The following is a 24,914-nucleotide window of genomic DNA, read 5'->3' on the forward strand; positions in this document are numbered from 1 at the left end:
GTCCTGGTGCAGTGCTGGTGGTGACAGCAGGAGCCTCAGTGGGTATTTTAAGTCACTTGGGGATGGAAGGCAGGGCTGGGAGATGCATAAAGGCAGCACGTGGGATGGCAGGAACTCCCTATTTGCAGCAACATGTGCTTCAGGATCCTATATGGAAGAACCACCCTGAGGACTCCATACCCCACCCCCCAACTTGCCCCAAATGCCAACCCTACAGCTCCCATTGGCTGTGAACGGCAGCCAATAGGAGATATGTGGGTAGTACCTGAGGGCAAAGGCAGCATGAAGACTCTCTTATCAATGTTCTTGCCTAGGACCTGAGTGACATCACAGCTTCCCAGAAGTTGACTTCCATGCCTTTGTCCCAGTCCTGAGCCCCCACCTGCACTCAGACTCCTTCTTGGAACTCACCCCCTACATTCCCTCCCACACCCCAGCTCAGACCCTCCCCTGCAGCCAAACTAACTCCTGGAAGCTGCCCCCCAGCCATCCTCTGAGCCCCCTGCAGCACCCAAACCCCTGCCAAGGTTCTACACCTCCTGCCAAATCCTTGTTCCAGTTCTAAGTCCCCTTCTGTCTACAAATTGCCTTCTAGAGCTTCCACTCCAGCTCCCTGCCTCAGTCTGGAAGCCCCCTTTTGTGCATCAGAGTCCTCATGTCTGACCCCACACCTTCTCCTGCACTCTAAACCCTGAACCAGCCCAGTTAAAGTGAGCAAGGGAGGGGGGCTGGAGTGAATCTGAGTGGTGCCTCAGAGAACAGGTGGGGTAAGGGTGTTCAGTGTTGTTGATGAGCAAGTTAGTAACCCTGCTAATAGAGTAGGAGACTTGGTCAATAAACTGTGTGGAAAGACAGACCAGCTGGGGCTAGAGCCCCACCAGTGACTCTTAAAGTCTCAGAGCCTTGTTGGAGCAGGTAGGCCTGGTACAGGACCTATGTTGTGTCTTTTGTTTTTTACAGCTAGTTTGGCCTGGTTTTAGTTTGGGATCTTCAAAAAAGTAAGGTAGGGAAGAAACAGCAAGGAATGCCTGACTGCAGATCACAGTCTGTGGCAGGCCAAGAATTCAGCAGAGGGCCTAACAAACAGACCTCCTCTGCTTTACCTAGAGCTAGAACTCAGAGTAGAGAGTGAGTGTGGTTTTTTCATATTAGGTTATGTAGAGAAGGGGTATGAAGATCCTGAATTTGGACTGAACTTTCATCATGACACCGCCACCCCACCAGCATGTTGGACTCAGGCTTGTTTCCAAGGGCAAAGAGGGACAAATTTCAGGAACAAGTAACTTACCACAAGGCTAGAGCAACTGCTTGCCAAGGGCCTCAGAGGAATAGGAGAGCCAATACATCAAGCCCAGTCACAGGAAGGTACACCTGAATTTAGCAGACTTTTCCCCAGAGAGTTTACCACTGACCTCAGTAAATCCTGTATTTCACGGCAAGAACAAAAGTGACTGAAGCTACCTTTGATCTCTTTGTCCCTATGTCCTGTGTAGGAATTGAGTAACTGAGAGTCAGGTGCAATATATTTCCGTTGGAGCTCTAAATGGTAGCTTTCAGGGACCAATGTATTAACAAGGAAATGTGTACTGGATAATGAACTGACAATGTGTTCCCTAAGCTATGTCTTTCAATTTTTAATCTTATGTTTCAGAAGGAAAAGCAGTATAAATGGGGCAGAAGATGGAAAACAATGTGCATTGACATATTCCGTTTGTCCTTTTGACATAATGGCTGGTTCTCAGACAGCAAAGGTTGGTTACTAGTGTTTTATTCTGTATGCTTTAGAAAACTTTTGTAACTAATTAATATATGTGGTGAAATCCTGACCTTTTTGAAGTCAGTGACAAAACTCGCATAATGGCTTTCACCCATAATGCTGGAATGCTAAGACATGCCATTAAACTATCTTCTGTTCAGTTTTATGTGTTTTGTTTTGCAAACTAACACTATTTAGAATATTGGCATACTGTGAATAACTTTAGTTTTGATTTCTTGTAAAAGTTTACAGCATCCTGAAGTAGAGAGAGACCATGGTTAAGTATAATCAAGGCAGGGTCCTCTGCCTTAAGAATGTTTAAGCTACATGTGATTGAGTTAAGGACCCTTCTGTGAAGTTACAGACTAGCATGGCTACTCTACTGTTAACAATTCTTGATTTAAGGAAACCTCCTGTGGGTATAGCAGCACAAGGATAAAAAAAAAGTCCGAAACACAGCAGGCCTGGATCAGCTGACTTTGGCTGGTACAGCTTAGGCTTTGGGACTGAAAAATCATAGGTGTCCAAGTGCTGGGATTCTGCAAGCGTGGAGGATTTGTGGCTGTTTTGCTAGCTGGGTGCAGTAGCTGACTATACCCCTTTTTTCCTAGCTGTGTGACTATGCTTGGAGGCTGAGATGGCAAGGAGGGTTGGAGCAGAAGCCTCTGCAGTAACACTGTGTTACTAAGGCATTCCCTTCTATTCTTGGTTGCATTACTCCTTCACGCTGCTGGAACAAAACAAAGCAGCCAAAATAGACCAGAGGATATGTAACCCGCTACATTTTTTTTCCTTCTCTTCAACCATACTTTACTTTTTCTTCCTCTTTCCAATTTGTTTTTCCTCACACCCTTTCCAAATGTGTGTCTCTTCCCCATGATTTCCTGCTGCTTTTGTTGCCACTTGGCTGAACTCTGCTATCTATGCTGGCAACTGTAAAGTGAAATTTACAAGAATCCTTGATCTCTGAAGCACTGAGACACAGCAATTCAGAGAAGGAGATTCTTACTCATTTTCATTATAGCTGCCAGCACATACAGTGGAGTGGAATGGAGCAAAAGGGGAAATTTTTAGGGAGTAGCAGCAACAGAAATATTAGGTTTTCAATTTTATTTAATGAATTGTGATGACTAAAAAAATCATGTTCATAATCAGAACAGTCATGGTTGAATCGTGACCACTGTTATTTTCCTAGTTCCTTGACAGAAAACTACATTCTAAGCAAAGTATTTTTCTCAAAATCCTGAAGGAAAATAATTGTATGGGCACGGAGACAAGTTATTAGTAGCTTGTCTTCTTTATTTGCTCAGTTAAGGACTGACACCCCCCACCACCCCAAAGATTAGATTATACTTGCTAACCCCTATTTGTTCAAACCATTAAATGTGAAAATAGGCTTAAGTCTCATGCAAAGGTCTAGAGACCATTTTTTACCCCCACTGTCTGCTGTAAAATCAGGACTCTTTGGCTGATCCTCCACTGAAGCAGCTTCCAGTGAGTGTCATTCAAGTGGAACCAGAAGGAAAAGAATTAGAATAATAACCATGTGGAATCAGAGAACCTCAGGGTTCTTAAGTGTTTCACTATCTAGGATTCTAAAGAATAAAGATAAAACAGATTAGGGATGAGAGGGAGGGAAGTAATAACTTGCTTCTGTGTTCTTAATAAAATTGTGAGTTTTTCTTCAAGGCAGGAAATAAATCATTGCTTAGTATCAAGAGTGGAGAGTTGTTTTTACAGACAAGTTTAAAGCCGAACTTAAGATAATTGCAGAGGGTAATACTGGGATAAGTTAAAGACATAAACTGTTAACAACTGAATCCACTATTTTAAAAGTAATCTCTTCTACCTGCTAGTAGCAAAACTTTTATCTTCAAAGCCATTCTAATCTAATGGCCTGCAAATGTGGAAGCATTCTTTGCATCTGAGGTGGGAAAAAACATTGGGAGATGGGGCTAGATAAAATAAGCCAGTGCCATGTCCCTTTTCAAATTCCTGTTCCTCTCTACTGGCTTCATAAACTTTTTAACTCCATGATCAAAGCTTTGGTTTCTGATCTAAGATGGATAAAATATAGAAGAGTGATTAGTTCTTCTACCAATGGAGGAAATAGGTGAAATAGTTTATGAATGGTGGAGGAGAAGGTTTCTACCAAAAAAAGAAAAAGTGTCTAACTTCTCCTTCCTAAGAGCAAAACATAATTTAAAATGTTAAAGGGCCACAATCAATACTTTCATGCTGACTGAGTGCTGTGGTCCTTTTCCTTCATGCTGCTCAGGCAGTCTAAAGGGAACAGAAATTACACACAAATTCTATGCTGGGAATTCACCTAGAGAAAGGGAAATCCCCAGCAATATCAAGACAGTATAGTCAGAACTTATACTGCCTCTGTGTAGATTCTGGTATGCTGGGGGTGTTGAAGTTGGGCAGAGGTGTATTGGGCCTGGTAAAAACAGGAGTTCAGTACATTCCAATTATCTCCACTGGTTTATTGTGGATTGAAGACCATAGCTAGTTTGCGTAAGTTTAGGCAGCCACCAGCTGCTTTAACCAGAGGCCAGATCTAGGGCCATACAGGGAATGAGGGAATCATGACAACAAGAAGTCCTGTATCACCTTTTAGACTAATAGATATTTTGGAGCATAAGCTTTAGTGGGCCAAGACCTGCTTTGTAGCCCACAAAAAGCTTATGCTCCAAAATATCTATTAGTCTATAAGGTGCCACATAACTTCTTGTTGTTTTTGAAGATACAGACTGAGTCGGATACCCCTCTGATACTTGTAATCATAATAGGCTGTTGACTCTTGGTTTCTTTATCCTTTGCCCTTTCATGGTCTGTCCTGGGTAACTGTGATGAGTGTATTACTGTCCTTTGCCACATGCTTCATTAGGCACAAGCAGAGCCCACAGAAGTAGAGCCCTGTACTCCCTTGTGTTTCCAGCAGTTGGCTCACGGAGTTGCTGCTGGAGCAGGGAAAGAACAGCACTTGTGTAGATCTCTCTTAAATTACATCACAGCTGTTGCTGGGCCTGCGGGATAAATGGTGGAAGTATCTGGGAAGAAACAGGGGTACTAGAATAATTTGCATAGTAAGGTTGCTGACAGCCATTGAACCAAACTCTAAACTGGAATTCAGTTCAAGCCATTTGGTGCGGCAGCACCTCTAGTTCCAGTGCCTGCGGAAGGCATGCTTTCAACTACCTCCACAGAGAGACTGGGTGGATTCGAAACCTTCAGTTTAAAAATTTCAGCTCACGTCTCAGGAAAATACAATTTATTTATTTTTTTTAAACTTTTTCCACACAATTGCCCACAAAGGCCATAATTTAGTGGTGTTCCTTCACCACCTGTTGCTGTTAATTTGAAGAGGTGTATTCGCAGGAGGTAACCCCAGAGATTACATGTGGACAGGGCAGTTCAGTAACTCTTCAAAGTGTTCCTTCCATCTACAGAGCTGCTCACTTGGGTTTGTTGGCACATTCCCCTCCTTCTCCTGTACTGACTGATCTGAATAAGTTCAACACCAGTAACAGACCCCAACCATCAGTAGCACCCGTGCTGTAGAAATTGAACTCAGACCTGCTCTACTGCTTGGTCAGCTGTGATGCAGCATTCAAATGCTAGTCTGACTGCACATTTGAATGAGGGCTTACAGGAAAAGGACAGAGCATACTTCTTATTGCCCATGACAACTTGGTTGAAAGAGGTCATAATATTTAAAGGGCTCCACGAAATTATTGGGTAGGATCGGAAGAATAAAAAACCTGGTTTTTCATACTAAAAATGTTCTGGGACCTCGTCCACATTTATATCTTTGTGGTACTTGACTGCACCTCAGAGAGAGTGAGAGAGAAAGAGAGGGAGATTGGTTAAACACTATATACAGTCTGAAGTGAGATCACATTTTAACTGCAAATCGAATCCAAGGATTTCCTAAGATATTCCTTTTTAAAATTTTGCTCATTCCTGTAATTAAATGTAGGCCCATCTAGGTATACTTAGTGCAATAGTTTAAAGAAGCTAGTCCTAATTTTCTTCTACATATGCATCTTATCTGGCCACTTCCACCTCTGCAAAATGGCTGTAAAACACTGATGCATTTTAAATTTATATTGAAGGTAGCAGAGAATCTGACCCAATGATTTTACCTTCTCTTTTAAATGTGTTTTCATTTTCTACTTTATGCAGAGCTTTTGGAACTGAATGCTAAGGTACTCCTTATTTCTCACTCAGATCTCATGGGGAGTAGCATCCTCTGGCTTTTAAATTTTTATTTACAAGGTCAAAAGAGCAAAATTTCAGATTAATCAAAGTAGCAGAGATTGAAATATGTTGTCAAACTGAGTACTAATACAGTGTTTAAGACATCCAAGTATCCAACTCAATCCAAATGAAATTAAGATGCCTGATATTATAGACGAAGTGCCACTTACTGTGAAGATTTCTTTTCCTTAAAGTTCATGAAGTATCATATTAGTGGAAATAGCTTTCAGTAACCTTTTATTTTTGAATAAAAGTGGTATTGTGACTTAATACCCTGATGGAGTACAACTTGGAATCTAACAATTTCTAACTTCAGTTAATATAGCTGCCATATAGTAATGCACTGTGGAGCCATGTTCTTCAGATACAGACTAATGGTATCTTTACAAATCCCATCTGGAAAAGCAGAAGACAAGTCACTCTTAGAAATGGTTACCAATTCAGATGGGTGGTGGTTATATTCTGCAATCAGTCAGCCATACTTAGTTATTCCGTTAAGACAATAGAACATATTTGTTTTTGGAAGAATTTAGCCAGCAGCTATGTCTGTATCTCCACCTTTGACTACACTGCTTTATTTGCCCTGAGTTTCTTAGTGCAGTGGAGACCAGCTATGTTAATCTCCCATGAGGTGAAACACCACGGAAGCTGTGAGTATCCCAGCTGCCTGCACATCTGCTTACTGAGTTCAGGAAAACCATGGACCAGAAATGGTTGACAATTTAAATATAATGGGCTGATCACTGATGGCAATTAAGAAACATTGATTAGAGCTCAGAAGTTGAGAGAGACACATGTGGACCATCCACTTATTTTCTCCCTCCTCTCTGCACTGTGTTAGTACCCAAATCATGGTGCACATTGCTACTAGGTGCTGATCCAAAGTCCATTTAAATCAGTGGAACTAATCCCACTCACATTAATGGGTTTTGGATCTGATCTTTATTGTCACTGTAAAATCTTTTATAGAAGCCATAAATTATTTGCCATGCATGTATTTTAATAGAACAGGCCAGAATACACTCAGGGGAACATGTGCGTTAAATTGGTTTTTGTTTTGTTTTTTTTGAAATCATAAAAAGAGTACTGACATCAGAATTCAAGTTTTCTGTGTTTCTGCCTCAAAGCACAATTAAATTTTATAGGAGAACTAGAGAACTGCAAAAACTGTGTGGTTTCCCTTTGTAAGACTGTTGTTAATTCATAAGAGTTGGCCCCCTCAAGTATGACTTTGGGTTTAAATGTACAAATTCAAACCAAACTCAGTCAAATAATCAAATATAATCTATTTTCATATATTTTGCATGGTTGGTCACCAAGCCACATATTTGGCAAGGTTTCCTCAATGCTGGGTCAGAATCATTCTAAAAGTTCACAGATGTCCCAGCAAGCCTGTAGACAAAGGTAAACGGAATCTTGAATTTGTATTGAAACCCTAAACCAGGTTACTTTCATGTGGTTTCAGATTGCATGGTGGACATTGTGGAGGAAGAGTGGGCTTTTCCGTTAAGCATGGGAGGTGGAGATGTAAGCAAATTGTGTGATTTCAGACAAGTCACTTAATTGCTCCCTCCCTCAGTTTCTTTTTTGCAAAATGGAGATAATGCCCTGTTCCTAAGAAAAATGGTATTAATTAATTGATGTGTGTAAAGTACTATGAGAGCCTCAGATCAAGGTGCAAAGTATAATTAGTGTATTGTAATCCTAGAAAATGAAAGTGAACACTACAAGAGCAAGGGTTTACTTTCATTTTCCAGAATACAGTTGCAAAGCTGAATTGTGCTACACTTTCCACTCCAGGAATAGGGGGAAATGAACACCTGAGATCTTGGGTGACAGTTGGTATTTTCAGTTGGATATACTTAGAGAAATGTCATGGGAAACCAGGAATCCTATGGAAGTGGGCTAACCATCAAATGGGTGTGCACTTTTCACCAACCCTACTACTCCCAGGGCAGATTGGGAGAGACTGTGGCTGAGTTAAGGCTCCTCTCTTTTTGCTCCCCAATCCCTTCCAGGATTTTGTTGTACAAAAAGGGGCTGTACAGGCTGAACCAAACTATGGGTCCTGCCTTCTCCCCCACAGACAGCCCAACGGCAGAGCCATAGCCCGGTCTCCTCACTTAATCCTTCTGCAATGTTTTGCAACCCCAGAGACATCTGGAGAGAGCAGTCTGTGAGCACTTCTGAACAGAAGCCCTGCAATTGTAGCTGACTGCTAAACAGGAGTGGAGAATAGTAAAGAGATTCCTTGCAACCCATACTCTGCATAGCTGTGTAAGGGGCAGACATAATTTGGTTCTAAAAACTTGAGAGTCAAAGCAGAATGAGGCAGGTTATGATGATAGACACAGATTCTAGTTTATCTCTTTCATAAAATAGATGGACTATGTCTACACTTGCCCCCTTCTTTGAAGGGGGCATGGTAATCAGGCTGATGGGGGGGGATTACTAATGAAGTTCTGCGATGCATATGCAGCTCTTCATTAGGGAACTTCTCCTGCACGGCAATTTCAAAGTGCTGGCATGTGTGTAGCTGTGGGCACTTTGAAGTGCCTGCGGCTACACGGCATGCCAGCACTTGGAGTCGCCATGTGGGAGAAGTTGCCTAATGAAGAGCTGAATATGCATCGCAGAACTTCATTAGTAATCCCCCATCAGCCTGATTACCATGCCCCCTTCAAAGAAGGGGGCAAGTGTAGACATAGCCATGATGTATTAGAAGTTTGACTTGGCTCTCAGTTTGAGCTCTTTATTTATTTATTTATTTAGTAATAAATGAGTTTTGGCATCCTGTATGAGGTTCTCTTTTTGCTCATTAACTCAAGAAAACAGATAGATTTGAGTGTTTTAAACTTTAACAAAATAAAACTAAGCAAATTAAGGAAGGTGAAGAAGAGTTTTGTTTCAGAGACAAGATGTGATGAATAATAGGAATGTCTGGGCCTTGTCCTGTTTTGACTCATCTTCCCATTGGCTTCTGGAACTTTTTTGCATTCTTTTACCACTTCTTCTTTTTTCTTCATCTTCACATTTCCCCCTTACCTTCATACCTGTTCTTTTCCCACAGCAATAACTCCTCAGCTCTTTGTTGCCTTCCTACTTTACCTGTTTTCCACTTGCCTCCTTTGCAGCTTTTCTCTCCTTTGCTAGTCACTCCCTTGGCATCTCTCTTTCTCTAGACTACTTTCCCGCCTACTAACCCAATCTCTTGGTTATTTACTGCTTGCAAGTGTGGCAAACTTAGCTAATAAGCAGGCCTGCCGAACGGGGGGCACAGGGGACAGGGAGAGGTAGTTGCCTCAGGGCCCACCATTTCAAAGTGGCCTGGAGCTCTGGCTGTTGCCACTGCCCAAATAGTGGCAGAAGTGGCCAGAGGTCTGGGCCTCTTTGAAATGTCCTGGCAGTGTTGTGCCACCACTCTTTGTGTGGCTCTGAGGGAATATGGAGGGCAGGGTGGGGACTCACAGGGCTGACTGCCCTAAAGTCTGCCCATTCTACCCTTGGACCTGCCCTTTCAAGGGCAGAGAGCTGGTGTCCCTCTTACCTTGTCCCCAGGCCCATAGTTGCTGTCAGCCCCACTAATTATAAGCTCCTTGGGGCAGGGATTTTTTGTTCTGTGCTTCTACAAAGACTAGCAAAATGGGGTCATGGTCCACAACTGGAGCTTCGAGGCATGACACAAATACAAATGATAAGTAGTAACAATTACATTAGGCTAGCACTCCTCAAACTGACTAATGGACAACTTGCTGGTGATCTGTGGGGATCTGGCCAATCACATAGTGCTGATCTCAGTCTTGTTTTCAGCTGACAAATTGCATTAAAAGACAGCTGAAATATACCTAATAGTTGCCTGATAATATTTTCTACATAACTAGTTGCTAGATGTTATGAAACATGACAGAGCCAGTCCATGTAGTTGTGAATGAGACAGGATGTTCTCCATGAGTCAGTAACTGTTAACGTGTGACCCCCCATATGAAAGTGTTTGAGAACTGCAGCTTCACACCATAGCTTCATGACTAATATCCACATTAGAAATATCACCCGTGACAATGTTCAGGGGTGAAAAAATTCAGAGTCTAGTGCTAGAAATCACCAAATGTACCAGAAGAGCTAACAGCGTTGAAAGGTTGGATGTCTTGATTCTGTTTTCTGTGCACTGGTCAGCCTGGGCTGATCAGCAAAGAAAAAAAGAAGGAATTGTTTCTCTCTGAAGACTTTCCTTGCGCTGCTTCTGGGGCAATCCATCTATGGTCTGCTGAGGAGATTGTAATTCCACACTTCAGCTCTTACACCCCAGTTCAAGGCGGAGCTTTATCACGGATTTGTGGCACTTTTCTGAACCAGAGCTATAATGAACAGGAAGCCAGTTCATGACCTATATTCTTATAAACTGGGGAAGAAATTCCTCTTTAGCTTTGCAGTACAATAAAATAATTTCTAATAGTGGATTCACATGCAAAACAAAAGCACTCTCTCCAATAAAATTCTAAATACTACTATACTATATGTATTCTAAATACTACTAAATACTATATGTATTCCTAGAATCTTTAGTCCAACTGTTCAACCTAGCCCTAAATATGTATTCACCAGATGATCTATCAAGTCTTTTTTAACAAACTTTTCTGAAGCATTCCTCCTCTTTCCTAAAAATGTATCTGTAAGTTTAGAAACAAGATATGCAAATAAATGGCCACCTGCTGATTGTAAACTGCAAAAGCTCAATAGCAGTAATCTGGTATTGCAATAAGATTTACCCACACTTGTTTCATTTGGGTTGCAGTGTTCATCTTCAAGGAATACTTCAAAGAATGGTGCACAGGGAGAATACTTCTTTGTCCTCTGCTGGCAATTCTCACAGACTACAGCCTTGCACAGTCATGTCTCAGATCAATGATTGCATCATCTTCCCTGATGGTGGTCACTAGGAAGTATGTAAATCGCTGTGTATTCTGTGTTCTTCTTTCACAATAGGATTTAAACAGCAAAATAAGATTAAATAGACTCAATCTTAACTGCAAGAAGAAAAACAGTCTTCTATAACATTTCACTTTAAGAAGTTAACATATCACCTGTCTATTTTAATATGGAGATGCACAGTGTATAGAGCTGGAAGAGACTTCAGGTTACCAAGTCCAGTCCCCTGCCCTCTTGGCAGGACCAAGCACCATCCCTGATGGATTTTTCTTTTCATTTATTTGCCCCAGACTGCTTGGCCTCCTCAAGGATGGAATTCACAGCACTGGGTTTAGCAGGCTAATGCTCAAACCACTGAGCTATCCCTCCCCATGTGTCTGTGCTGCAATCTGTGATGTAATTACTGCACATGTTGATGCACCTAAGCAGGCCCATATAATCAACCCATTCTAATATAGCCACCCACAGGCAGACTCAAACCTGCGACCTCTGGAGCTTAGTGCAGGAGCTGCTACAGTTTGAGCTAAAAAAAAATCTGTCTGTCAACTGAAACTGTACAGCAGATTCATTCTTTCTCAGTGTGAGTGGCCTAAGTGCCTCTACATAGGACAGTGAACCACACATAGGTGTGGGTTACACTGGCATGGTTTTACTGTTGCAGGAAGCAGCCTTAGCTAGATGAAAGGTAGCTTGAGTTTAGCTACTCATGCTACAATCACATCTCCCATTGGAGTGGAAACATATGGTAACAGTGACAAAAGCTGGGCCATGAGTAAAGTACTTATCATCAGTAGGGGTAGCAGAATTTGACCCTTGAATATACCAGTTGTAACTCCATATGAATTTAACAATCAGATTCACACCAGTGTAAATGAGAACAGAATTTGATCTTCATAGAAAACGGTGCAATTCCTGGGGCATCCACTCAGGCAGAGTGTAAACAGCATTCAGCTTCAGTGAGAGTCTAATCTTTCATGTAGGCTAAGCCATGCTTTTGGTTTCCTTTTTCAATTTTGGTCCCTGGAGAAAATCCCTCCACCGCCCCCGGGAAAGTAAAAATAGCTGCAAACTGGTTGATAACTTGACTATTTTTGGAATGAGACATCCAGAACTAGGGGGTGGAGAGAGGAGGGGAGCTGGGAGGGAGTGTTGCACGGATACAGGCACTTTCAAGTACTTCTGAGCTTCATTCCACAAACCAGTGAATTTAATAATCATTGCTCGATTCATTTGCTGTCGTCTTTGGCCCGGCCTGAGTAGATGGGATTAGATGATGCTAGTGTACAATTTGCTTAAAATGATACTCTAGCCTTGTCTCTGTTTATAACTAGCATATTCCATAGCAAAATTATCAGAGAAAATGGAATTTGGAACTGCACGTTTTACTCAGGTTATGAATTAGAAGCAAATTTTACTAACAAGTAAGAAGTGTGTATTAACAAGCAGGTTTGCAAAACAAAAATAGCAGCAGAAGAATTTTTTCATAGATTCTTCAAGCTCTCCTGTCTCAATATTTTTTAAAACAATTCTGATGTGGAAAAGCATTTTCTCCAATAAAAAATGACCTTTTCTGTAAACAGGTTCCATTTAAAATTCCACTTTTTCAAAGCAGTGAGCAGAGATTAAGACACACGTTTCCTGCTAATGCCAGCAGGACTCAAGAGATTGAATACCCATGTGGTGCTGAGAAATTTTTGTGAGACAGAGCTTGGTGAATAATTTATAATTAATCCTTTGTTCAGTGAATTTTTCTGATTGTGAATTGTCTGGAAATGAAAGTTTCAATTTAATTTGATTATTCTAAATTACTTATGAATTTCATCAGGGGATAACTCTGGGCCTGCAAATCATGTAAGAGGCATGTTTTCCTGTAAAATTTGCACTGTCATGGCTGAATTCTCCCGGCCACTCTGACCATTTTCACCACTTTGGCAATGCAAAGAGGGCAGATTTTGGCTGGAAATGAGCAAGTTCTCAAAGGTTTGCAGAAAGCAAACAAAAAAGGATCATGGATAGGGTCAAATCAAGATTTTAACGAATAGCACAAATACATGCTTTCACTATTTGGTCCATCTCTACATTATTTACATTAGAAATGAAAAAGTAACAGTAAAGAGAACAGACCACTTTAAACTAAGCTATTCTGATAATAATTTTTACACTGTTTAGATCAAAATACCCTTTCCTGCAAGCTTACATTAATTCCCATTTTATTTCAACTGTAAAAATTATTTTGGGGGTTCACCCTACTCCCTGTCTGTGTGCAATAGACAATCGTTGCATAAGTTCACATACTAGAAATCTCTAGTCAAGTAGGCTGGTAACATCAAACCAATATAGGGAAAACTGCACTACAGTAAACCCTCACATTTTTGCGCAAGTTGAGGGGAGATGGGAACCTGGCTACCCACTGGTTCCTGGTTTCTCTAGGCTTGCAGAAGCAGGGAAACTGACCAGTCCACCAGGGCTGGTCAATTTACTGGTTTCCCAGGACAGCCTGGTTCCTATCTCCTCGCCACTTGTGGTACCTGGGAAACTGACTATGGCAGCAGCCTTCCTCAGTTTCTAGGGTCTAGCCAGTGGAAGGCAGCTGAGAACCAGGGGCAGCCTGGCTCCCAGCTCCCCTCCCCTCCCCTCTGTGGAGCCAGGAAATGGACCAGGGCTGCTGCACTAGTCAGTTTCCCAGCTCTGCAAGTGGAGAGGAGCTGGGAACCAGGCTGCTGCCTGGTTCCCAGTTCCCTGCCTCTCCAGGGATTGGGAAACCACCCCTGTGCATATATGGAGCATTTAGTGTATGCGCCTTCAAGCCAGTGCTGTTGGTTTGTTTTATAATGACTATGTTCACTTACACATTTTGGGGAGGTAAGAAAGTAACATTTTTAGAACTCATTGGGCCAAATCTCTGGTCCTTACTTGCTATTAGCTCAGCAATTGGGCAAACACTCATCGTTGACCACAGGAAGGACCTGAGCATTTGGCTTGTAACATGCCCTCATGATGGTAGAAGCTTCTCCATTCTTGTCAGAACACCAATTCTAATTTACTTGCAGTTTCTGGAGAAAACAAACATGTAAAAGAATTCCCTCTCTGTCATTGGTCAGTGTAGTGAACTGAACTGCAACTGTGCAATCTAATTGCAGCAAAGGAACTAAAAGAGGAACACTCTGCTGTGCCCGTACTGGTGTTGGTGATGTCAGCAAGTCAGAGAACAAAACAGTCAGAACAGCCACCAGCCTTTGTTGTATTTTTTTCTCTGTTTTGGCCAGTTCCCTTTTGCACCTAGGCTAAATGTTAGCAGAACATTGATGTTTACATGTTTTCCACTTCACCTTCAGAACCAAACAACAACAGCCGGCTTCATGCTGTCTTGGCTTGTGTGCTGAAGAATGGAAAGCAGAGTCACAAATCAGATAATGCAATGAAAGCCTAAAAACATCATGTGCAGGGAGGAAGTGGTATGATACGATACTGTCTTACCACAATGGTCCCATTTATACTAGACTAATAAACAAAGAAAAAGGGTTGTGTGGTCAGTAGAAAGATGTGAGAAGTTGAGGAAGCCAGTAGAGCTCGGTCTAATATCCCTGAAAAGCTGCTCAGTTCACCAGATGGTAACAAAGCAAGCTACTGTTCTTCTAGGCAGCTGTACACCTGCAGCCTGTGCACCTGTGTGTGTCTCCATGTCAGTACCAACAGAAGCTGGCAAAATTCTGATTGTATTGAGCAAGGGTTTCAGAGAGGTTCTCCTAGTCCTTTGCACCTAAACAAGATCTTACGCTGAAGCTCAGGGTCATGCACTCTCTCTCTGTACAATGGGTCCTCGAGCCACACCCAATAGGACAAACTCTGTTTGCAGTTAGACCTGGGCAAATCCAGAATAATTCCATTGACTCTAGCAAAGTTGCTCTGGATTTACACCAGGATCAGAGGGCATGACAGCAATGCAATTTCTGACATTTTTTGGAAGAAGAATTTCAGCGCATCTCAGTTGCCTTCTCACTGATTTTCACCACATTATCACATCAGGCTCCCCATATCCCCAAATGCTTATTGCAGAGGGTGAGTGGTCACCAAAGAAGGGAATTCCCAAAGGTTGGCCCTACTTCCTGTTTCAAATGAAATAGACGTAGTGGGGAAGGATAGAACCTGCACACAGGTGATAGGGCTCAGGGTTCCCCCACCTAGGGAAAGTACGCTAGGAGCATCCTTTGACTGTTCAGCATGAGTGATCTTGGGGTGAACTTACAAATTTAGCTGTTCACTAAAAACACCCTCATCAGCTGTCCCAGAGGAGGCATCATAGTACTGTAGAAGGAGGGCAAGCTGGAGACCTGTGGTCTATTCCTACTGCTGTTATGGACCTGCTGAGTCAGCTTGGGTACATTACTTCACTTCTTGGTGCCTTTCTCAGAAAGCAGGAGTTCAGCAGCCATGACAGGCAGCTGTCATAGAGGGAAAACTCTGTTTTCAAACCAAGGCTGTGAAGCCAGCCTGGATGGCTCATGAAAGTTGTGCCCGTCACACCTCCTCTATGGGTCTGCATGGCTGACATCAGTTAATGGGACAAGGAGAAGCAGCTAGCTCAGAGCCATCCATCTCTTTATAAGAGGTCTGTAGAGCACAGCTCAGTCCTAGTTTGGGGATTCTAAGGTGGTTTTTTTTTTTACCTCTGGGGTATAGAGATGATCAGACCACAATTCTTTATCCTGGGGTATAGAGATGATCAGACTGCAATTCTTTATCCTGTAGCTAAAGAAGACAGGAGGTAATTTACATGAGCACTCACTCATCACTTATAGCTCTCTGTTGTTTTTTCCTTTCTGCCTTGTGCTGTCTAATTTTGGCTGAGCAGGCCTTTAAATCTGTATTTGCTCTCAAAAAGACAGCAGCTCACACAAAAGCAACTCTGCCTATGTGTGTAGAATCTTTATGTCTGATAACAGATTGGAAGCTGCTGGCTGCCTCCAAAATACATATATCAGTTGTAATAGAATAAACAGTTTTTTTTTTTTTGAATCTAAGAATTATGTTTCTGGGAAGCTTGCAGGAAGGCTATTTCTACTTAGACCACTCAGAAGATGACATTTCAGTACTATGGGATTATTTTGATGTGGCACTTTGAACACATGTATTTGCCAAATATTGGCTCTTAATACTTCTCATGACTGAATCCTGATTGAAATCTACACTAGGTTTTCTCCTTTACTTCATTGTATTATAATTCCTCCAATACATTTTTAACCTGAGGTTCTAATATATTATTGTTTGTATATTTGTAACTATGTAATCTTAGCGTCTATCTTGTGTGCACCTCTGTATTTTCTATTTTTCGTCCAAATGAAAAAAAAAAACTATTCCTTTTATTAGCATCATAATTACATTTTCACCAAGTTTTGCAAAACGGGAAGGTTGAAAAGTAATTAAGAGATTCTCAAGCACAGCAGGAGTTTTTTGTTAGAAAAGAGAACTAATTCAAACTGCTGTTTGAAGATGTAGGAGGAACTTGGCTTGAATCCAAAAGACTCCTAATCTTCAAGAAAAGTAGATTCTAAAGCCACGGGAAAAAAGAAGTTATTCATACACTTTTAATTTCCTTCAAAAAAGTACAAACTATTAGGAGCTTATCTAACAATTAAAACATCTGCCCTACGAAGGAAAGCACAAGCCAGCTTGTTTTACTTTCCTATAAGAGAGATATTTTTACATAACTGAATTCTGCTTTAAAAATATACTGTATTAATGTGGTTCAGAAGAAACACTGCTGTTTTCAAAATGTCAGTAACCCATTATAAATACACCTTTAGTCTAATCATATAAATGTATAATTCACAAATACACCTCCATTTATATAAAGCCTACTGTAAACATTACAGCTATAATTCAAGCCAAGGATTCTGCAGCTGAGTTTGGGTGTTATGATGTGTTAGCCTCTTCCGAACTACAGTCTGTTAAGCACAATTTTGCAGATACAAATATAGATTGTAACACATGGTAACAAAGAGCCCATTTATAAATCTTTGTTCCCCTTGTTACTGCTTTCCATATCTCCCTTGCCCTGTTCTGCTGCTATTGCATTGCTGCGATCTGCAACCTCTCCTGCTTCTTTGGCACTACCAGACAGGTGCAGGTGTCATTAGCAATTTTCAGCAGCTGTGCTGTGCTTTAAACTTTTTTTCCTAACAAAAATAAAAATCTGGAATCATAAAAACTGTTTTAATAGAATAAATTAGTGCCACCGCTGCTATAGAAAGTACTGTAGTCCTTCAGAATTTAGTTGCATTTTTTTAAGTATAATAACTACATTTTAAAATGCACATATGGCTTTTATCTTTAAATTTATGAGGTCTGATAATGAAGGAGTTTTATATGATTCACTTATAAATAATAAGACCATACACTGTAGATCACTTCTCTGCTACTATATCCTAGAAAAGAGCTATCTTACGCCAATAAAATAATAATAGGATTGATTGTATTTTTCTGAAACACACAGGAGAGCACTGCAGGGTTGGAAATCTCCATGGGGCTTGCGCCACAGGGTATCCTTTGCTCCCAAACTGCTCTGTAGAGGGAGCAAAGTTTATTTACCCTATAGAAGGCCCTAGATCCAGCACCTACTATAGATCTCCAGGAAGCATAGAGCCTCTTCATAGAAGCTCCATGTTCATTTTAGGTATCCATTGACTCCTCCCCTCTTCTTCCGGCAGGACGTCCCCAGCCAGTAGCTGCCCCAAGCTTCATTTAAATCCTCCATCAGCTGTTTTATGTGGGATTCAATTCCATTCATTTTCTATGAGGTGGTCTCTGAGCATGCCCACTGGATCAGTTCCCACTGCCAAGAAAAACAGAATGCCTCGTTTGTGAATCACATGGAGGTTTAGGCATGAGCTAAGGCAGTGGATATCAGGATTTAGACAGCTGTGTACATGGCCACAAGCAGAAATATAAATGCATAGTCAGTTTAGATGCTGACAGTTAATAGCTGAGCAAGAGTTTGGAGGATCTGAATTTTTTGTTGAGGAACCTAAATTCCAGTCTGGATCTAGGCCAGAAAGTATGCACTCAGCACGCCAGCTGCAGTCTTCTCACTGTTGTTGCCTGTGTGACTCTGCTGAGCGCAGTACAAAAAGGGAGACACCTGCAGGCAGCATTCTGCAGAGTCAAGTCAACATTGGTGTTGCCGGTTCTTGAAATATTTATTCTTAATGGATGTTATTATTATTTGCATTATTGCCTAGGAGCTCTAGTAATGAACCAGGGCCCTGTTGTGCTATGTGCTATACAAAACCTCTCTAGTATTTTTCTGAAAATCCCAGGCCCAGGACTTATGTGTTTAAATGAGAATCTCTGCTTTCATTGAAGAGAATGAAAAAGGCTTTAGCCCTCATGGTGGCTGGGAAAACCTTGAAAATATGAAATGTACAGGCTCAAAACTCCAAAGGCAAATAAAAAGATCCCAACAGTCATTATTTTTATCATCTCAAGATTTTTGAGCCAATATGATGAGTTTCAGGGTCTGACATGATTTTCACACATGCAGGGTGCTGCTATTGCTCTCTACAGAAGTAGAGGAGACATTTTGGCTGATATCCGAGGCCTGGATGCTAGGGTTGGGCCTCAAGCCAGATCAGAGCAGACATTAAAAACCTAAAGTACATTGTGGTTAATCTAGCACTATTCAAAGGTCTCCTTTCAGATGCATCCGCCTTGGGGAAAGTCCCTAGGTACAGGGCCCTGAAGTAGTTCCTCACTAGAAGCTGTTTGAAAGTGGAAGGGAGCGAGGCCATGGGCCAGAGGTGTGCTCGTGCGAAACTGCTCTCTATTTTGTTGCTGCAGTGACATGGTATGGGTCACAGGTGATTTGCCTTCTCTCATACTGAGGAGTCAGAATGTCCCACAGTTCTTATGTTGGACCTCTTTATAGCATGTTATTGTCTCCACTGTCACTGCAAACCATCTCTGCCAGTTGTTTACACCAGGTGCGGGAACCTTTTTGGGGTTGGGGCCCACTGACCCACAGAAAAATCAGCTGGGAGCCACACAAGTGAGAAGCAAAACCAAACCAAAACAAAAAAGTCCAAAACAAACCAAAAAACAATGCACCCCCACAAACAAAAACAAACAACCCCCAAACTACTCACCGACATGGTCCCTGACTGAAAAACGAACAAAAAGGAGACACTCCCCTCGTTCCTCTGGCACACCAGCCCCAGAATCTAGGTGTTGCCAGGGCTAACACATTTTGTGGGCCCCTCTGAGCTCTGGGCGGGGGCCAAAAATGAGGGGTTCAGTGTGAGAGGGGGCTGCTAGGAAGTGGGCTTGGAATGTGGGGTCTGGGCAGGAAGGAGGATGCAGGAGTGGACGGGTGGTAGGAGGTGTGGGCTGGATGGGGGTGTTGGAGTCAGCTATGGGTGGGGGTCTGACCGGGGGGTTGCAGAAGAGGGGTGCAGGAGCGGGCTGGGGGTACAGGATCTGGAAGGGATGGGTCAGGGAGGGGGTGAGGGATTTGGGAGTGATGGGGGAGGAACGAGGTGGGGAATTGGGGTGGTAAGGAAGATACAGGAGCAGTCTAAGGTATGGGGTCTGGAGATGCAGATGCAGTTTACCTGTGCAGCACCCCAAGGATGCATGTCTCTGCCCCCACCCTCCTGTCCCTGCATGGTACTCACACTGCTCTGATTGACTGGAATTCCAGCCAATAAGAGCAGTGGGATAAAGCCGACAGCCAGTGCTGCTGCTTCTGCTGCTGATGCGTCTCTCCCTCCCCCTTCTGTGGGAATGGCAGTGAGCCTGTGGGCAGATCTACCCCTGGCTTTCCTGCCTCTGGCACATGAGGCTTGGGGCTCCATGCCTCCCACCCGGCTGCTGGCTGGATAGCGGAAAGGGGAGTCCTGATTCTCAGGGGGCAGATCCAGGCAAGCCACAGTCCGGATCCAGACCATGGACCAGAGGTTCCCCACCCCTGGTTTACACTGTTTGCTATTATTGTGCCTTAGTATGGATTTATAATTTTATATATGTCTGTTTTTTTATTGCTTTTTTATTGTATAAGCCACTGGCCAGTGTTTGTTACATACAGCCTTTCTCAACAGAATATGGGTCTGTTATTGCCTTCCCCTAAGAATTTAACTCAAGCCGTAATGTCATATGCTTTTAGCTCTGGAAGTCTCCAGTTCCATCCCATGCCTTGGCTGCTGTGAGATTGTCATACTTGTTAGCCTGTTGACCTGAAATATACATTTTTCACTAACTTTGCAAATATCTGTTGTCAAGTTAGTTTTTCCCAGAAACCTTGCCTTGACCTAGTTACCATTTATGCTACAAATAACTTGTTCTTCAGTTAGTCTGTCGGTTAACTATTCACATGGTTTAGCTTTACAGTAAACTCTTTCAGATCTGTCAGCCCTGGGACTGGGAGGTTGCTGGATATTCAAATATTCTGGTTAATTGAGAGATATACCTAGCAATGCATAACACTAAAGAAAAACAAGATTAGATATTAAGAAACAAACAAAAATGTATGCAGAGTACTTTATTTACCAACAACAGAAGTACTGTACACTGTAAACTTATAGTGTATTTGCTATATTTATTTTCACTACACAGCACTTATGGAAAACATAACTAAAATTTACTTATAGTTAAAATGCTGATGATTTGAGAGTTCCAGGTGATAGAATGCCAGATACAAAAGAGTTTACTATGTTATGTTGGTCTGTAACATACTGGTCAATGACTGTAGCTGGCCACAGGTTCCTTAGATGGGCCACAGGTTTCTTATAAATAAGCTGTCTTTCTCAAGTGACAATTTTTCCTGGACCAAAACTTGTTTGAAGCTTTTGAATGAGTTTGTCTTGAAATTCAAAGTATCCTTTATATTCCCCTGCAGTATAGCGTAGATTGCCAGCGTGTATCTCACTTTGTCACACATGGCAAAAGGGAGTATTTCCTCCTTGCTAGATTTTCTGAGATACTGCTCGTGTCCAGCACTGTAAGCTCCAGTTCTCTGCAATCAGGGTTTCAGCTAACTTCCCTCATTCCATTTCGGCCAACAGTTAAATTTTCCAAGATGCTGAAGGTGCTGGAAAAGGCTGATTTTTATTTCTGTTCCCAGTTACATTGGGACAATGTCTAGTAACTCCTGTGGTTGATGCTACACAGCATGGGAGGGAAGCAGGCAAATGCTGATTCTCTACTGCTACTGTCCCTGGTGCAGAACTGCGTCATAGAGAAGTGGGCTACTGTGTGTGTTCCAGGGCTATCAGCTGGGGCTTGATAGCCAGCTGCTTCCTGCCCTGATGGATTATGAGAAAGGCATAGAGGCTTACAGAGCCTCCTGTTACTTTTTCTTACTCTTTAACGCAGCACTTTGTGAAACAGGCAAAGTACAGTGGAAGAGGAAAAGGCTCTTTTTTCCATAAACCTCCCCCTGCCCCATCTCTTTCCTTCCTCCATGGCAGATGCTCTAGTTTTGCTTTCAGCTGTTGTTCCCTCCTGCCCTGCCCCCATTGCCAAGCTGTGGTCTGCGTGGGAGCAGCAAATAAACTGGAACTGTATTGTATCCATTTTACTCTTCCCACTGCTTCTGCATGAAACTAAGCACTGGAACAGCCTTTTGTCTCACTGCTTTCAGAGAGAAGCTGCTCTCTTTTCCTGCTTGTTTATATCGCTGCCACCTGGAGTCAAATTCCATCCCTCTTGTCCACCAGCCAAGGGTGCTTGAACAACTTTTATAGCTGGGGATGCTGAGAGACATTGAACCAAATTGTATAGAATGGAAACCACTTCAAGCATCCTCCTCCTCCACGTCTACTTCTGGTACATATGCCAGCGTATCAATTTGCCACTCCAAGCCCTCCTTATCTTTGGCTAACTTATCCCTTTCCTTCAGGCCCAGCTGCCTGGCTTCTTCCAAAGCTTCCAGTTTCTTCCGATATCTCTCCTTCACAGAGAGCAAACCTTTAATGTCCTTTCCCAACTTCCCTCCTTGAGGAAGGAGTTTTGCAAATCCTGCCACCTATACCAGTTGTACACACCTCCCATGCCCTCTAAGAAAAGGCCCAATTTTGGCCCATCATTGCTCTTTGTAAGAAATCACCTGATCCAACTTGGGTGCACCTCTTTAATAAGCAGGGTAAGCTAGCGCCAGTCCCACCAGCTCACAAACCCCTACTGAACATCACTGCATGGCGGTGGAGTTGGTGACACGTTGATTCTGAAACGAAGAGTAAGAACCAAAGTCAAGCATATGGGTCAGGAGCACGAACTGAACCTGTAGCCAGTGTCCAAGGACAAGCTGTCTTTGCCCCCTCTCTCTCCTGGAATGTAACTCCTGAGAGACAGAACAGAATCAGGACCTAGTCTTCCATAAATCCAGTTCAATTTTTCAGGGTCTATCTTCATCATGTTTGCCATTTAAAATTTAGCAATATCAGGATTTTGTCACCATATTGTAATTGACTCCAATCAAATCAAACAGCCTTGGACAATAATCCTGTGCCCTTCAGAAATTAATAGTTTTCAAGCCCAGAAGGGATCATTAGCTCAGTCCAACTTTGTGTGACACTGACCACAGAATTTAATTCAGGTATCCCTGTACCCCGGTAGCTTGTCTTTCGCTAAAGCAGTCTTCTAGAGAGACATCCAGCCTTGATATGTAGATTTTGAGAAATTGGGACTCCACCACATTCCTTGGTTTGTTTCATGGTCAGTTACCCTCAGTCATACTATTAGAGTTCATGTGTGTAGGGATTATTAACATCACAGTTTGAGAGACCATTATTAGAACGCTTTATAGAACCCCTTCAGAGACTGCTGACTCTTCACATGCAAAATGCATTTGGCTCTAGTAAAACTCTTTCTGGGTTGCTGAGTGTTTTTTATTTTCTTCTTCTTCTAGAAGGAAGGGCAAGAATTAATTTCAAACAAAAATCTGCAGTTTTTATTGTTGTTTTGCATAGTACAGGCTTTGATTTTTCTGGCATTACATGTTTCTTAAACTTAATTTTCTTTGAAAAGTAATGGTTTAAGTTATGAGAGCTGTGTAGTGAAACATGACGTTTTGTAAACCTTAAAATGTTAAATAAATACAGTTAAAGGTTTTGCAAAATGACTTCATAAGATACAGACTACCTCTCTGAGACTATCCACCAATATCTGGCTGTACATCACTGGAATAAATCCATTGGCGGTCAGGATCAGAGAAATACAATCAAGGTTGTAGACGTTTGAGGACTCCCATTGGAATGGCAGTGGCAGGTGGGTGGGGAGGGAGACCTCTCTACCCAGAGATGGAAGACAAGTGGAATGTGGCTCTTTCCTCCCACTCCTTCACAAGAAGTGTCAGCAGAAACTTGTCCCCCTTAGGATCATCAGGAGCCCTCTCTTCTCTCCACAGAAAAAAAGGGATGGTAGCAGAAATGCCTCACAGTTTTTAGCCCAGCAACCAGAATGTATTCTGTAACTGCTGTCTTCGGCTGGGGTGGTGACAGCAGGGGCCCCAAGGAAGAGGATCTTGGCATTATCACCCTAATAAGATGCATCAGATAGTACTGAGAGATGTGAATTAATAGTCCTGCCTGTTTGCATACTCATGAAGACATCACTGCAGAGGTCTATAGTGCCTACAACTTAATCTGGTGCTCCTGGCTGTACTTTTATTCTTATCAGCTACTTCTAAGATTGTATTTTTTTTAATAAATACTAAATATTCCTTAAATCGGCATTTTGACAAATTGGGTCTGAGGTGCTAAGTTTCAGGATACAGCATTTTTACAGGTTTGAATCCAGTCCAAACTGGCGATGAGTCATAAGTGAGCAAATAATTTTGAATACATTATTTAAAGAGTGAAGATGGATATTTTTTGTAACTTGTTCATAGGCAGACAATGAAATTCTTGAATATATTTGTAATTAAAGTTATGCACAAATCTTCTTAAGTAATAATTCTAGGTCTGAAAATTATTCATGAAAAGATCATTACAGCTTCTGCCTTACAGTGATATTAAGGAGTGAAACATGAATTCAAATTCAACTTTGGTTTAACATTTGGATGAGTATTCTCTAGATATGGGGCTCATCTACACTAGCCCCCTCCTTCGAAGGGGGCATGTTAATAAGCACACTTAGTGAATAGCAATGAGGTGCTGCATTGCATATGCAGCACTTCATTAGCATAATTCCTCCCCACATGAACTTCAAAGTTGGTAACTTCTAAGGGCAGCAGCAGTGTAGGAGCTGGCACTTCAGTACCTGCACTACTTCGAAGTTCCCTTACTCCCAAAACATGAACTTAGAAGTTGCTAACTTCTAGGGCGGCAAGCAATGTAGGCACAGGCACTTCGAAGTACCCATGCAACTTTGAAGTTCCCTTACTCCCAAAATGTTTTGGGAGTAAGGGAACTTCGAAGTTGCATGGGTACTTCAAAGTGCCTGTGGCTACATTGCTCAGTGCCCTTGAAGTTAGCAACTTTGAAGTTTGTGGGGGGGGAATTATGCTAATGAGGTACTGCATATGTGGCACAGCACCTCATTGCTATTCACCAAGCAGGCTCATTTACATGCCCCCTTCAAAGGAGGGGTCTAGTGTAGATGAGCCCATGGAGAAGACAACATTTAATTCATTAATGAATCTGGCAATTTTTCATTAAAATAGAAAAAGAAACTTTCTTTCTTTCTGTGAGGGGAGTAGGTAACCAGCTCCAATATTTTAGGAGAATTTTTCACCCATATTGTCTCAACTTTGCAGATAGTTTTGCAGTCTGTTTTGTGGCTTTGATGAAATGTATTTTCGTATCAGTTCCTAGTGGAAAGGTGCACTCATGATGAAAACTTATGACCACAACTAGCATTAACTGGCCTTCTCAGAAGAGGCCAAAGATGATAAGCACTTGGGAGTTTAACTGTCCTTTGATGGGGCTGACCTTCATCACCTGCAAGGCAAAAGGAAAGAATGCAGTTGATCATG

This window comes from Carettochelys insculpta, chromosome 2, assembly GCF_033958435.1.
Source record: "Carettochelys insculpta isolate YL-2023 chromosome 2, ASM3395843v1, whole genome shotgun sequence".
NCBI lineage: Eukaryota > Metazoa > Chordata > Testudines > Carettochelyidae > Carettochelys > Carettochelys insculpta.